Raw genomic sequence first — 14,876 nt, forward strand, 5'->3', positions numbered from 1 at the left:
CAAATAAGGAAGAAACACGCACCCGTTTTGAAAAGGTTTTAAAGATCACTCCGTCAAAAAATAATCTTTTGGTGAGTGTAAATTTGTATATAGAGGCTCCACTGGATAATAAGACATGTGCTTGCAGTATGCACTTTCATGTATTGAACCTTAACTAGTCTTATCGTGTCTTTCCTTTTCAACACAGATGAAACTATTGTTTTTTAATTCTCTGCTTATCGCGTTGCACCTTGTATTATCAGCCAGACGTTTTCAACCAAAGAATTTTGGAAATGTTTACTAAAAAGGTGAGAAAATTCAGGCCCTCTCTAGTTAGTTTACCTCTAAATAATAGAGACCCCAGAATATGTCCTGTATTTTTCTCATTGGTACTCCTTACCCCTGAATAAATAGGTAACCTTACCACTGATGTAAGAAAGACCCTACCCCTTTGGAAAATTCTGCGGTGCACGTTAGAAATCGTAGCCATATCAAATAAAGGCACGAAGACAATTATACCCTGTCCCTGATTTTAGTAAGTCCAATTGCATGTATTCTGTGTATTTGGTTTTTGATATAATAAGGAATGTGTTATCTAGCGTAATAGGACATAGACATTTGCATATATATATGCTAGGTCTAGTATGATGAATTTACGAATCTTTGTTCTTATTGTGTAAATGATTGGTCCTGAATAACTTCTTTGTAAGAAGTGGTTATGTATCAACAGCTGGTTTTTATCATGTCGTTTTTAAGCTAATCATGCTGTTAATGATTGTGTTGTTTTTATATAATCTCTTGTTGTACCAATAGGGTCTAATAGCTAGGGAGTGGAGGACAAACTTTTTTGATTAAAATAGAAATGCACTTACTGATGGTTATAATGATAATAAACAATAAATAGGGTTGTTATAATATGTTTTTCTGTTACATTGCAGAAAATTGTGTGGCTCCTGAAGAAGGCGTTGTCTTGCACGCCGAAACGCGCGTCGAAATACATAAACTTGCCACCTTTGGTTTTATTATTAATTGTTGATCTATTTCTATGTTGATGCTTTATTATTGTTTTTAATAATCTATTTTGTTATTGTGATTTATGAATTGTCTTTTTTAAATTTTGTGTATAAAATATGTTTTCTGAGAAATAAATAATACATGTATGTATGTGCATTTATTTCGTTGTCCGTCCCTCCTTGCATTAGTTTCCTTGTTTATGATTGCCTAGGAAGTTTTACACACTTATACATCAAACACACCATGCAATTCTTGACCACATTCTCCGCACACTTGGGAATTCCAGCATTCTGCCATACTGGAGCCAACAACTTGCAAATCCCTTTCACACTGATGTGAGACAAACCATGTGCCATAGTAACCACTGCAAGCACGTATGCATCTGGCAACATCCATATTTGGTGTTCTGACAATTCAACCCAACAACCAGTCGAATCCAATCTACCCGTAGTTTCTCTCCAAACATTCTTCTCACTTTCAGTAGCTTCAGCCTGTATCGATTTCACACTCTCAATCGTATCTTCACACATTCCAACATCACCAATCCATCTCGCAGGGCCTGCCACATACATTCGACTCATCAGATTTCTTGCTGTGTCTTTCGAACTTCATCCGCAAACGCATTATCACGGCCAACATCATCCGTAACCTTCCGATGAGCACTACACTTCACAATCGCAACTTGCTTCGGCAAAGTAAGTGATTCGAGAAGCTCATTCACCAACTGTCCATGCTGAATCTTAGTCCCACGCGACGTCAGAAATCCTCTTTCTCTCCACAAGTGACCAAAACTATGGGCAACACCAAACGCATACTGAGGTTCCGTGAATTCTGACCCTGGGTCGTAATGGTCGTGGTTCTGTTACGATTTTGGTAACAGCAAACCGTAAACAGTGAGCTCAGCAAGCATGAGTGTTTCCGTCATGTTACATTGATGGATTCACTGTGTATTTGACGATTTCGTTCTAAAACCCTTGGGTTCCATTTTGTGCATGGCAGCCATTTGTGGTTGCCCTCACATAGGAATATGACTGTGGCTGAGCAAGTCTCTGGGACACGTACACCTTAGCTTGAGTTTTTACTGACTCCTGTTTGACCTGAAGTGAACTGACCCTGCTGCCTGAAGCAGACCTTGCCAAACCAGTTCTTGCCCTTTAGCTGGTCAAGATAAAGATCAAAGAGCAGGACATTGCTGAGTTTATGGTACACGCACACACCCTTCTAGCTTGCTTCTCATCTGTTTCTGTTCCTTCTTTTATGGCCTATTTATGATTTGGGTTGAGGTCTTTTATTATGGGTTCTTGTCCGGCTTGTTACAAAGAAGAATGTTTATTATGATTAATTTTGGGCTGGACAAACTGAAAAATGGGCTTGTCATCATGCTCCTGCTTTTGTCGTGGAAACATGTGAGTGGTCAAACTGTAAATAAGGAATGTCTGCCTGAAGCACAATTTTTTTGTATAAAAAGGCATGGCTTGCTTTGTAAAGTTGAGCAGTCTCCTGAGAACATACACCGTGTTGTACTTCTAGGATCTCTGTTACTGGCTGCAGCTAATAAATTTGATCTTTGACGTCGCCAAGAAGTACCCCGTGTCTCTGTATTCTAAGACAGGTGGACTCGGAGACTTTGGGCGTTTCCCCTGGCGCCGCTGGGTTCTAAAACCCGGTTCTTCAATTGGCGCCCAACGCGGGGCGACTTCAGCGGTACCGGTCCAAGCCTGAAGATCGTGAGGAGCTTTCTGTGAAAATTCTGGAGGAAGGCCTGCCACTTCATCAACCCCTGTATGTCGTCGTGGTCCGAAAGTCTTTGCTGCGAGGTTCCCCGCTTTCCGACGGCTACGAAGGACTGCTGCCCTGACTGTCGCCCTGTCTTGGAGCCCTTAGACGATTTGTAAAGCGAGACGATAGACGGATCTTCTGGTGACGTGATCGATACCTCAGTTAAGTATGAGTGGAGCGTCTCCCAGTCCTTAGTTTTGGGTATCCTTGGGATCTTTGATTTGGGACTTGCAAGCTCCAAAGCCAAGGGGCTCGTGTATTCACGAGACTATCGTATTCGATATTCCCTTGAAGTTTGAAGCTAGACTAGTGAGCGAAGATGCCTGGTCTTAGCAGACTTGGAAAGGTATTTTGTTGTGGTTGTAATAGGGATTCCCGATTGGAGGATTCGTGTCCGGTCCCTCCGATTGGAACTCCAACCTATGAGCTCTATTTGAAACATGGCGTGGGCCCCATCACGTATAATGAAGTGTGGATTCGCTACACTAGAAAGGACGGTGTCCTAAAGTGGCCCCAATATGGTAGTTATGACACAGAGATTTTAGATAATTTAGAAGTTAAACTCTTCAAGAAGAAAGCCCGGCCGGCGATGTTTGACTCTTTCCGCCTCTGGCGAAAGGAAACCAAACAGAAAGAAATTAAATTAGCGAAGAGAAATAAAAGAGAGAAGGGTATTTCGATAATGCAAGCTGCTATACAGTTTAAAGATAATGAAGAAGAACAAGCGAGTGAGCAGTTGCACAGGCAACGTAGAATGGCGATTGATAAGTGTTATCCAGCTTTGCCACCTCATCAGCAAGATGCGACAAAGGAACTTGAGAAGGATCCTTTGATGTCCCATTTGTTGAGGTCGCCACCCCCTTATGTGCAAAGTGCTACAGCACCTCCGCAACCTTTAGTTGCGCAACCTCCGGTTGCTTTGCCTCCGGTTATTGCATAGCCGCCAGCTCCTCTTCAGTTGGCTCCGATTCCTCTGGCGCAGCCTTCTCAAGGGCCGCCGACTTTGCTACCTGCTCCGTCTCCAATTCTTACGACTTTGTCTTCTGTTCTTGCTACTTCTTCTGCTACCGCTCCTATATTGGTTTCCTCTCAGTCTGCCATGTCTCCTGTCCTTCTGTCAACTTCTCCTTCTGTTCGACAGAGGATGACTGATACCGTTACTGGTCTCCTTTCCCCTCTCTTTGGGTCACTAGGTATGACCCCTGTTTCAGAGCGTAAACAATTACGTAGCCAATTGCCTGGTCCCGAGGAGCAGACAGCACTGGATCATTTGGCACGTAAATGGGTTACTAATACTTTGAGATATGATTTAGAATCTGTTATGGATGTCTTCCGTCAATGGGAAGCACCGAAGCAGAGGTATGTTTTTGATGAAATGTGTACTTTCCTTCGTGAAGAATGGGAAGATGGTGAATTGGGACAGACTCCGCCTGAGTTGTACCGTGTACAGTCCAAGTTTACGAAGGGAACTAAAGTGGGTCTCGATGTTGAGAGAGCAGTTGCGACATTGTTGTCGTTTAGGAGTAAGTCTCCTTCTCAGCCGTTGTTTGAGCCTGATCCTTCTGTTAGGAGGAAAGTGCGACAATATCCAATCAGGGAGGTTCCTCCGGTGTGGAAAAAGGCCGTTCAGGCCAATGTTAATGCTGGTATTGTAGCTGCGCCAGCCCATTTTCAACGTGTTTGGGTACATGTTCCGTGGAAGCAAGCTGAAGTTTTGGTTCTTAAGCAGACTTTGCCTGACCCCCGTAAAAATCCTGCAGGGTATTATAAGGAATTATCACAGACTACAGACTCATGTATTATGAATCTAGCTGATATGGACATGTTGTTTGGAAATGTGGTTCCACAGCCTTTATGGGGATTGATTCGTCACACGGATCATGCGCAAGAGTTAGGTGATACCTGGGTTAATATTGGTGCTGCGGATGGTCGACAAGTTGGTGGTGCTAAACCTGAACCTCTAGTTGCAGAACTTCCTGGTAGGATTGTTACTTATATGAAGACTTTAATGCCTGCTATGCGAGTAAACTGGGACAAATTGTCTGCGTGTAAGCAGAAGAAAGATGAAAGTGTGTCTGATTTCTTCACTAGGTTTGAAGAAACGTTTATTGACCATAGTGGTCAAGACATGAGTACGGAAGGTGGTCAACGGTTGTTTGTTGATACGTTTGTGCATAACTTACTTCCTGAGTTGTGTACTAAATTGAAGGATTCAGAGAGTTCTTGGGCTGTTTCCTCATCAGCACATATATTGGCTACTGCACAGTACTACGAACATAGGGATAAGGATGAGAAGGATAGAGCAGACAAGAAGACTAAAGAGTTGAAAACAAAGGTTCTTTTGCAGCAAGCGTATCCGCCGCGTAGTAGCCAACGTGATTATCAGCAGCCTCAGCAGTTTTAGAGAAACCCGCAAAGGTTTGAGCCTCCTCAACCGCGTTTTCCTGTAGGCCTTAATCAATGTGCATATTGTAAAGAAGAGGGCCATTTTAAAAATTAGTTGCCCGGTTCTGTTACAGCGCGCGAATGGTGTTTCTGGTGTGAGAGGTCGAGGTGTTCAGCAAGCTTCTAGAGGTAGGGGACGTGGTGTGTTCCCCCAGAATGCGCGTTCCTTTCCTCCACAAAATTCAATGAATTGTTTTGATCAGCAAAATGGTGTGTCTGGTAGGACGACTCAGTACTATGCTGACGACTACTATGTCGAAGGTGAAAATATGGATGGTAATGATTGCTAGGACAGCCATAGACAAAGAGAGGGAGTTGTTTCAGTTCCAGGCGATCAGAGTGGACCTTATGTTGAAGTGATTACATCAGGTGTGTCAGAGCCTTTTCTGTTGGATACTGGTGCTGCGAAGAGTTCTATTATGCACTCTAAACTCCCTGGCGCACCTTTGTCGGGCTTGACGAATGTTTCAGTAGGATTTTCTGGCGCCCCAGTTAGAAACCCGATTTCTAGTCCTTTGTCTCTTTCTGTTGGACCTTGTGAATTCGAAGCACCCCTTATTTTGACGACAGGTTGTGATGAGAATTTGTTGGGATTGGATCTATTGAAAAGATTGTATGCGACACTACAATGTTCTCCTTCGGGAGTACAACTTACATTAGGTAAGAGAGTGATCTCTCCGATGTATTTGTCGAAAGACCAACTCCCGGCCGAACTGTCTACTCTTCCTGATATTCTTTGGGCCACTGGTCCTAATGATGTGGGTATTTTGGAGATACCGCCATATGTTGTGACGCTGAAAGCAAATGTTCGAATGCCACGTATTCCCCAATATAGGATCTCTAGTGATGGTGAAAGAGCATTGCTAGCGATCATTCATGACCTGATTGAGAAAGATGTGATTGAAGAAACGAGAGGTAATGTGTGCAATAGTCCGGTTTTGCCTGTTCTGAAACATACTGATTCTTCACAACCGCCTGTATATAGGTTCGTGATCGATCTTCGCAAGGTGAATAAGATTGTAGTTCTGCAATTTCCTGTTGTTCCAGATATTACTGCCTTACTGACCATGATTCCAGCTTCAGCCACTTGGTTTTCGTTGATTGATTTGAAGAATTCTTTCTTCAGCATTCCGATTGCCGAGGAGAGTAGAGATATTTTCGGCTTCTCTTTAGGAGGTCGAAGCTTCCGGTTCAAGCGCGCTCCTCAAGGCTATTGTGAGAGTCCATCAATCTATAGTCAGGCTTTGAAAACACAGCTTGATATGATTGTCTTACCTGATGGTGCTGCTCTTGTTCAGTATGTCGACGATTTGTTAGTTGCTGCTGACAATGAAGAGATTTGTAAAGAAGCTACTTTGTCGCTGTTGCGTCATTTGTCTGACTTCCATCATAAGGTGTCTCTTTCAAAGCTGCAGTATTGTCGACAAGAAGTGACCTAATTAGGTCATCTCTTATCGAAGGAGGGAAGAAGACTGACCCCAGAACTAATCCAAGCGATTGCAAAAATGAGTGTGCCAACTACTCAGAGAGAAGTGCGTGCTTTCCTTGGTATTACGTCGTATTGTAGACAGTGGATTCCAAATTTTTCACTTCTTGCGAAACCTTTGATAGCTCTTACTGTTAAGGATACTCCGAATCCTATTCCTAGGACTGACGAATGCCAGAAGAGTTTTTCAGAATTGCGTGATGCGTTGTGTTCGGCTCCTGTGTTGGGTACTCCCGACTACAGTAAGCCTTTCACACTCTATGTCCACGAGAGAGAGGGATGTGCATTGTCAGTTTTGACACAACAGTTCGGCGATAAGCAACGTCCATGTGCATATTTCTCGGAGTTGTTTGAGAGCCACAGCGGCAGCGGCTGTCTCTATTCGACAGTCTGCTGGCTTGGTGATGGATAATACGTTGATTGTAATGGTTCCACATGCAGTGGATACATTGTTAAACAGGACGAAGACACAGCACTTAACTAGTGCTCGATTGTCAGGTTATGAGTTGACACTCTTAGCGAGTCATGTGCATATAAAGAGATGCAACACGTTGAATCCAGCTACGTTGTTGCCGATTTCAGTGGAGACAGATGTTTCTGAACAGCATGATTGTTTTCTTAGGACAGAGGAGGACATGAAAGGGAGATTAGACCTTAGGGACACTCCTCTTTCAAAGTGTGATGGTACCTTATGGGTAGATGGTTCGTGCTTCAAGCTTCCGAATGGTGATACGACTGCGGCATATGCTGTTACGACTTTGCACACGATTGTTGAAGCTACACGTATCCCACATAACTCAGCTCAAGCAGCAGAGTTGATTGCATTGACAAAAGCGTGTGTGTTGTCAAAAGGGAAATGAGTGACTGTGTACACTGATAGCCAGTATGCGTTTGGTGTGGCTCATAGTTTTGGACGATTGTGGAAAGAGCGTGGGTTTCCACTTCGCATAGAGCTAAGATTCAGCATGGTCAGTTGGTAAATGAGCTTCTTGAGTCACTTACTTTGCCGTTGCAAGTTGCGATCGTGAAATGCAGTGCACATAAGAAGGTTACCGATGACGTTGATCGTGGTAATGCGTTTGCAGATGAAGTTGAAAAAGAAACGGCAAGGGATGTGATGAGTCGAATGTATGTTGCGGGTCCGGCGAGATGGGTTCCGGATAGAGGAATGTGTGAAGGTACGATAGAAAGTGTGAAGTCAATTCAAGCTGAAGCTACAGAGAAAGAGTTGAGCATATGGAGAGAGAGTACGGGTAAATTGGATTCGAATGGTTGTTGGGTTGAGTTGTCAGAGCATCAGCGATGGTTATTACCCGATGCGTACGTGCTTGCAGTGGTTACAATGGCGCATGGAATGGCTCATATCAGTACGAAAGGGATTTGTAAGTTGTTGGCTCCAGTATGGCAAAATGCTGGAATTCCTAAGTGTGCAGAGAATGTGGTCAAGAATTGTATGGTTTGTCTGATGTACAATCCTGGCAAGGGAACTCCAACTCCAGCTGGTCATTTTGCGCCTCCAACGTATCCGTTCGAGGTTTTGCGGCTAGATTTCATCCACATGGAGAGGTGCAAAAATTTGAAGTATGTACTCGTGGTTGTTTGTGCCTTTTCAAGATGGGTAGAAGCATATCCCCTGAAAGATAATACTGCCTTGTCCACAGCTAAAGCCCTTGTTAAGGAGTTTTTCCCTAGGTACGGTTTACCGAGAATGGCCTGGAGTGACAATGGGAGTGAATTTGTGGGTCAAGTGATGAAGAGAGTGTGTGATGGTTTAGGAATTCGGCAAAAATTTCACGCTGCAAATCACCCCCAATCAGCTGGTCTAGTGGAGTGCTATAATGGCACTCTTAAGTTAAAACTTGCTAAGATACAGGCGAGCTCTGGTCTTAAATGGCCTGATGCTTTGCCATTAGCACTTCTGTCAACTAGGATGACTGTACATTCTCGAGTGGGACTTAGTCCATACGAGATCATTTTTGGTAACATATGGGGAGTGCCGAGGCTGACGAAATTCAGCGAGATTGAACACCCTGTATTGCTTGACTATCTGTATGATTTGACAGCTAAATTGCGTGTCTTACACCAACAGGTTCATGACACATTGCCTCGGGCTTCTGAAGATGTAGGACACGCTATCGATCCTGGCTCCTGGGTCTTTGTGAAGAATTTCCAGCGCTATTATCCACACGATCTGCAGTGCGAGTGCAAGGAAAGAAAAACTGGATCCACGGCTGTTGGACCCGGCCTCGTGGCGTGGTCCTACCCCTCCCGCATGGCGGGCCCCGGACGACATCGGCCCTCCATCCAGCCCGGGTCGGCCTCGGGCACACCTCTGCATGCCCTCCAAACCACCAGATCCGCCACCCGGAGGCCCACAACCACTGACACGGCACCCTCGGGCCGCCCCATCATTACCGGTCCGGTGCCCATCCCGGACCCTCATTCCAGGCCCGATGCCATCTTGGGCCCATCACGTCACAGACACGTGGTCCCGGACCAGCCGCGGCCACGGCCCCAGCGAGCCCGCCATCGAGGCACCAAGAACCCTCCGGGTGGTAGAGTTCCCACTCCACCAGAGACAAGGAGAGGGGAGTTTCGATGGCTCTCCAACCGTCCCCGGATGCCTGGTTTTGATCGCCCTCCGGCCTCCCTGGGCTCTGGCTCCACCCCCCTGCTGGGTGTCTGGGCACCATCATCCCGGCCCCTCTGACCCCCAGGCGAGAGGGTCCGGACATCAAAGGACTCCAGACCTATATCTGGGCCAGCCCCGGAGTAGGACGGCAATTGTATCCCGGAGTCGAGAAGCCCTGCTGATGCTGTCGTGGCTGACCCTGAGACGAACTCCCCTTGCTGTTCTACCTGGAACCTGCTGGCGCTGCCGCGGTCCATCTTCGCTGTAACCACTTTGGAGCCTGCTGGCGCTGCCGCGGTCCATCTTTGCTGTAACCATTTTGGAGGCTGCTGGCACTGCCGCGGTCCACACTCGCTGAACCATCTTGGAACCTGCTGGCGCTGCCGCGGTCCACACTAGCTGAACCATCTTGGAACCTGCTGGCGCTGCCATGGTCCACACTCGCTGAACCATCTTGGAACCTGCTGGCGCTGCCGCGGTCCACACTCGCTGAACCATCTTGGGACCTGCTGGCGCTGCCGCGGTCCACACTCGCTGAACCATCTTGGAACCTGCTGGCGCTGCCGCGGTCCACACTCGCTGAACCATCTTGGAACCTGCTGGCGCTGCCGCGGTCCACACTCGCTGAACCATCTTGGAGCCTGCTGGCGCTGCTGCGGCCCAACCTCCCGGAACTCCCCAGCTCGAGGATTGAGAGCTGTGCGTAGAGTCTCCTTGCCACCGACCATCTATAAGACTGTCCCGCTACCTTGCCCCTTTGTCACGAGACTTTCCAGATCTCGGGATCTGCTGTATATATTGAAACAATACTTATTGCCAGATAAAGATTGAAAACTCTATCTACGTGTGGTGTATATTTGTAGTGGTGTGGTTACTCTGCTGTACGATTCTAGGAGAGGGCCCTCCCGTCGGAGGCCTCTCGACCTCGCTCGGTCCCTTCTCTGAAGGAGGGGTAGACCTAGGGGTGGTCAGTCAAACACCTTCTGCCTCCCCCGGGTTCGCCTTTCTAACATTGGTGCCAGCGGTGGGATCCGAGCCAACGCAAAATCGTACAGAGAGTGATCTACCCGCTACGACGGAAAAACACACAGAGACCATGACGACCTAAGGAACCAACCTACCTGCCGAATTCCAGAAAGAGAAGATAGAAGAATACAGCCACAAAGAACTAAAACAATTCTGTAAAGACATGGGTATCGCTACCACTGGCCTGAGCACAAAAGAGGACTTCAAATCGGCGCTACAAGCCTGGGTGGAAACCCGAGACAGACCACCCCAAGAGGATAATAGCCCGAACGGGCAACAGGAAACTAGCGCACCCCCGACGGGGGAAAGAACCGCAACACTAAACGCGGACCTCATCTATGAAGACGCTCGAGAACGAGAGCGCAACCGGCTACACGAATTGTAGCTTGCACGACTCCGGCTAGACGGAGAACTCCAGCTAGCGGAGAAAAAGATAGCCCTCGAGCAACTACGGCTGGAGGGGGATCTAGAAGAGAAACGGAGACAACGTGACCTCGAAGAAAAACGACTAGCAAATGAATACGAACGAGGCCTGAGAGAACTAGAAATCAAGGCCAAGAGCAACGAAGATAGCGCGGCCGGGGCCAAGACCTCGACCCCTCCCGTGGACACCAAGGTTCACCTACCGAAAGATGTAGTCAAAGAATTCTACAAGAACGATGATATCCAGCAATGGTTCAAAGCCTACGAGGTGGCCATGACCGCCCATCGGGTGCCCCTGAAGGATTGGGGCGCCGGCCTGTGGGGAAAGTTCGTCAACGTAGGAAGGGACGCCCTGCTGGAACTCCCTGACACCGAAATGACCTCCTATGAACACATGAAAACGGCCCTACTCACGTGCTACGGACTCACCCCCGAAATGTACCGGCAGAGGTTCCGAGACTGTAAAAAAATCCCCGGTACCACTTGGGTATAATATGTGAACTTTTTTAGCAGAGCCTTCGAGGGGTGGGTCAAAGGCAGTCAGGTCACTACCTACCAGCAGTTGGTCGACCTTATGTTATGGGAGCACCTCTCCAACAACTGCTTCATTGAACTACGACAACACCTCCTCGACAGCAAGTTGACCGAGCCGCGGAAACTAGCGGTCGAAGCAGATCGGTGGGCGAGCAACCGCGTCCACCGGAACACCACAGGAGAATATGGATGAGGGTCCCCGGGGAACCACCGGCCGCGAGGCGGAGGGTCTGGCATCAGCCGAGGCCGAGACCTTCCGCCGGGGTCTTCGCCCACCTCCTCTACACCAGCCTCCAGCCCGAGGGGGGCCCATCCAGCCCGACCGGGGCCACGCCCCAACGTTACGTGCCACAGATGCCAGCGGCTGGGTCACTATGCCAATGATCCTCTCTGCCCCATGAACCAGCGGCCCGGCACCACCGGGCCCCCCGGTCGACAAATCACTGCAGCTGCTCTGAGCGAAGACAAGGATGAAGAAGAAGAGGTCCCTATGGTACCAGAAGAATGGGAGTCCGCGGCCATGTGCCTCGCCTCCCTGGGCGACAAAGACATGATCCCCCGAGACCAGATTCCGATCAACACCCAGAAGTACCGCCAGTGGGTCACCATCAACGGACGCCGGGCCGAGGCTCTCCGTGACACAGGGGCCAGCATAACCGCCGTCCGCTGCCATCTGGTGACCCCAGAACAAATCTTGCCCCATGTTCTGTGCCCTGTCCGGTCAGCGGACAATTCCGAGAGCCTGTGCCAGATGGCCCGCATCCCCTTCGAGTGGGGAGGAGTGTCCGGCATGCTGAAAGTCACCGTCCGAGACGATGCCCCGGTGGACTGCCTCCTAGGGAACGACCTGGAAAGTTCCCCCTGGGCACAGATCGAGCAAAGAGAGCATCTGGGGATGCTAGGCCTTCCTGAATGGGTTTGCGTAACGACCCGATCCATGTCCACCCGGGACACCGTCCCAACCGAAGACAATCTGCCCGAAGAACCTGAATGGCCGGCACCTCCGCCACCCGCCACTGCCACGGCCGAACCCGAACTGGGGCCGCAGGGCCCCAGCCATGAAGAACTTCCCGAGCTCGGGCCCCTTCCCGAACTAGCCCAGTGGCGCCAAGAAGGGGGCCCCACCCGCGAGCAGTTCCGTCGGGAACAAAGGACATGTCCTTCCCTTGAGGGACTCTGACAACAAGCCGCCACGCAAGCCACAGGAGACTCCTCGGGGTCCCACTGGATCTATTGGGACCAGGACCTCCTGTACAGTGAACAAAAGATCGCCGAGCTGGGGGCCGGCCGAGTGCTAGTCGTCCACCTCCACTTCAGAGACTTTCTCTTAAACCTGGCACATGACGTGCCCCTCGCCGGGCACCTGGGGCAGGACAAAACCTACAGCCGCCTGGTGACCCACTTTTATTGGCCGAAGATGCGCCGCGATGTGTACAACCACTGCCGAACCTGTCCGACCTGCCAAGCCAGCGGAAAGAGTGGGGGGAAAATCAAGGCCCCACTCCAACCGTGTCCCGTGGTGACCACTCCCTTCGAGCGAGTAGGGATCGACATCGTGGGGCCCCTGGATCCTCCCACCTCTCAGGGGCACCGCTTCATCCTCGTCCTGGTGGACCATGCCACCCGCTACCCAGAAGCTATCCCCCTTCGGACTATCACAGCCCCCGTAGTGGGTCGGGCGCTAATGGGGATCTTCTCCAGAGTCGGCTTCCCCCGAGAGGTCGTCAGTGATCGGGGCACAAAGTTTATATCGAAATATATGCGGTCCCTGTGGCAACAGTGCGGGGTCGCGTATAAGTTCACCAACCCGTATCACCCTCAAGGGAATGGACTAGTGGAGCGATTTTATAGGACCCTGAAAGGGATGATCAAGGGCCTAGAAGAGCCCCTCCGGCGCAAATGGGACATTCTGCTGCCATGCCTCCTGTTCGCCTACCGGGAGGTACCCCAGAAGTCCCTGTGGTTCAGCCCCTTTGAACTATTATATGGACACCCGCTGCGAGGCCCCCTCAGCCTGGTCAAGGAAGGCTGGGAGCTGGCCGCCTCCGATACTCCGCCCGATGTTTTCCGATACCTCTTGACTCTCCGCAACCAGACTCGGAAGTTCCGGGAACTGGCCAAAACCAACCTGAAGGCCAGTCAAGAGGAGATGAAGCGCTGGTATGATGAAAATGCCTCGTCCATTGAATTCGAGCCGGGCCAGCAGGTCTGGGTCATGTCCCCGGTCGACCCCGGCGCCCTCCAGGACAAATGGACGGGGCCCTTCAAAGTGGTGGAGCGCAAGTGCCCCGTCACCTACCTAGTGGACATGGAGTCCCCCCGGAACCCCCTCCGGGTCCTACACGCCAACCGGCTCAAGCCCCACTTTGTCCGCACCAAACTGAGCCTGTTGTTGGCTACCGATGACGGAGCAGAGGACGACTCCGAGCCTCTACAAGACCTCCTGGGCACCTCCGAGAAAGATGGCTCCGTCGAGGGAGTCTCCCTCTCTCCCGCGCTGACACCCAAACAGCGCCAGGACTGCCAGAAACTGCTGGGTCAATTTGCGACTTTATTTTCCCTCACCCCGGAGTCACCCAGTGGTGTGTTCACGACGTCAACACCGGGGACAGTCCGCCCGTGCGGCACCGGGCCTACCGAGTCCCCGACCGAGTCCGAGCCTGCATCCAAGCCGAAGTTTCCAAGATGCTAGCCCTAGGGGTAGTCGAGCCCTCAGACAGTCCATGGGTCAGTCCCGTCGTCCTGGTCCCTAAGGCCGCCGCCCACGGGGTGACCCCGGAGCTGCGGTTCTGTGTCGACTACCGGGGACTGAATGCCGTCACCAGGACCGACGCCCATCCCATTCCCCAAGCGGATGAACTGATCGATCGCCTGGGAGCCGCCAGGTACCTCAGCACCTTCGACCTCACGGCCGGATACTGGCAAATCGGCCTCACGCCAGGGGCACAAGAACGATCCGCTTTCTCTACCCCCGATGGCCACTTCCACTTCAACGTGATGCCCTTCGGCATGAAGAATGCTCCGGCCACCTTCCAGAGACTAGTGAATCGGGTGCTGGCAGGCTGGAAGAGTTCAGTGCCGCCTATCTGGACGATATTGCGGTGTACAGCCTCTGTTGGGACGAGAACCTGACCCACCTCTGGAAGGTCCTGACGGCCCTCCAACGGGCCCGACTAACAATAAAAGCCAGCAAGTGCCAGATCGGTCAAGGGTCCGTGACCTATCTGGGACACCAAGTGGGGAGCGGCCAAGTGGCTCCCCTTCAACCCAAGATCGACACCATCCAGGCCTGGGAGCCCCCCGTCACCCAGACCGCCGTACGAGCCTTCCTGGGGCTCACTGGATACTATCGGCGGTTCATAAAGGACTATGGGAGCATTGTGGGGCCCCTCACAGAACTAACCTCCAAGAGATTACCCCCGAAGGTGCACTGGACCCCCGAGTGCCAAGTAGCCTTTGAGACACTAAAGACTGCCATGTGCACCGCCCCGGTGCTCCAGGCCCCCGACTACAGCCGAGAGTTCATCGTCCAAACTGACGCCTCGGAACACGGCATGG

Source organism: Lissotriton helveticus, chromosome 4_2 (assembly GCF_964261635.1).
Source record: "Lissotriton helveticus chromosome 4_2, aLisHel1.1, whole genome shotgun sequence".
Lineage (NCBI taxonomy): Eukaryota > Metazoa > Chordata > Amphibia > Caudata > Salamandridae > Lissotriton > Lissotriton helveticus.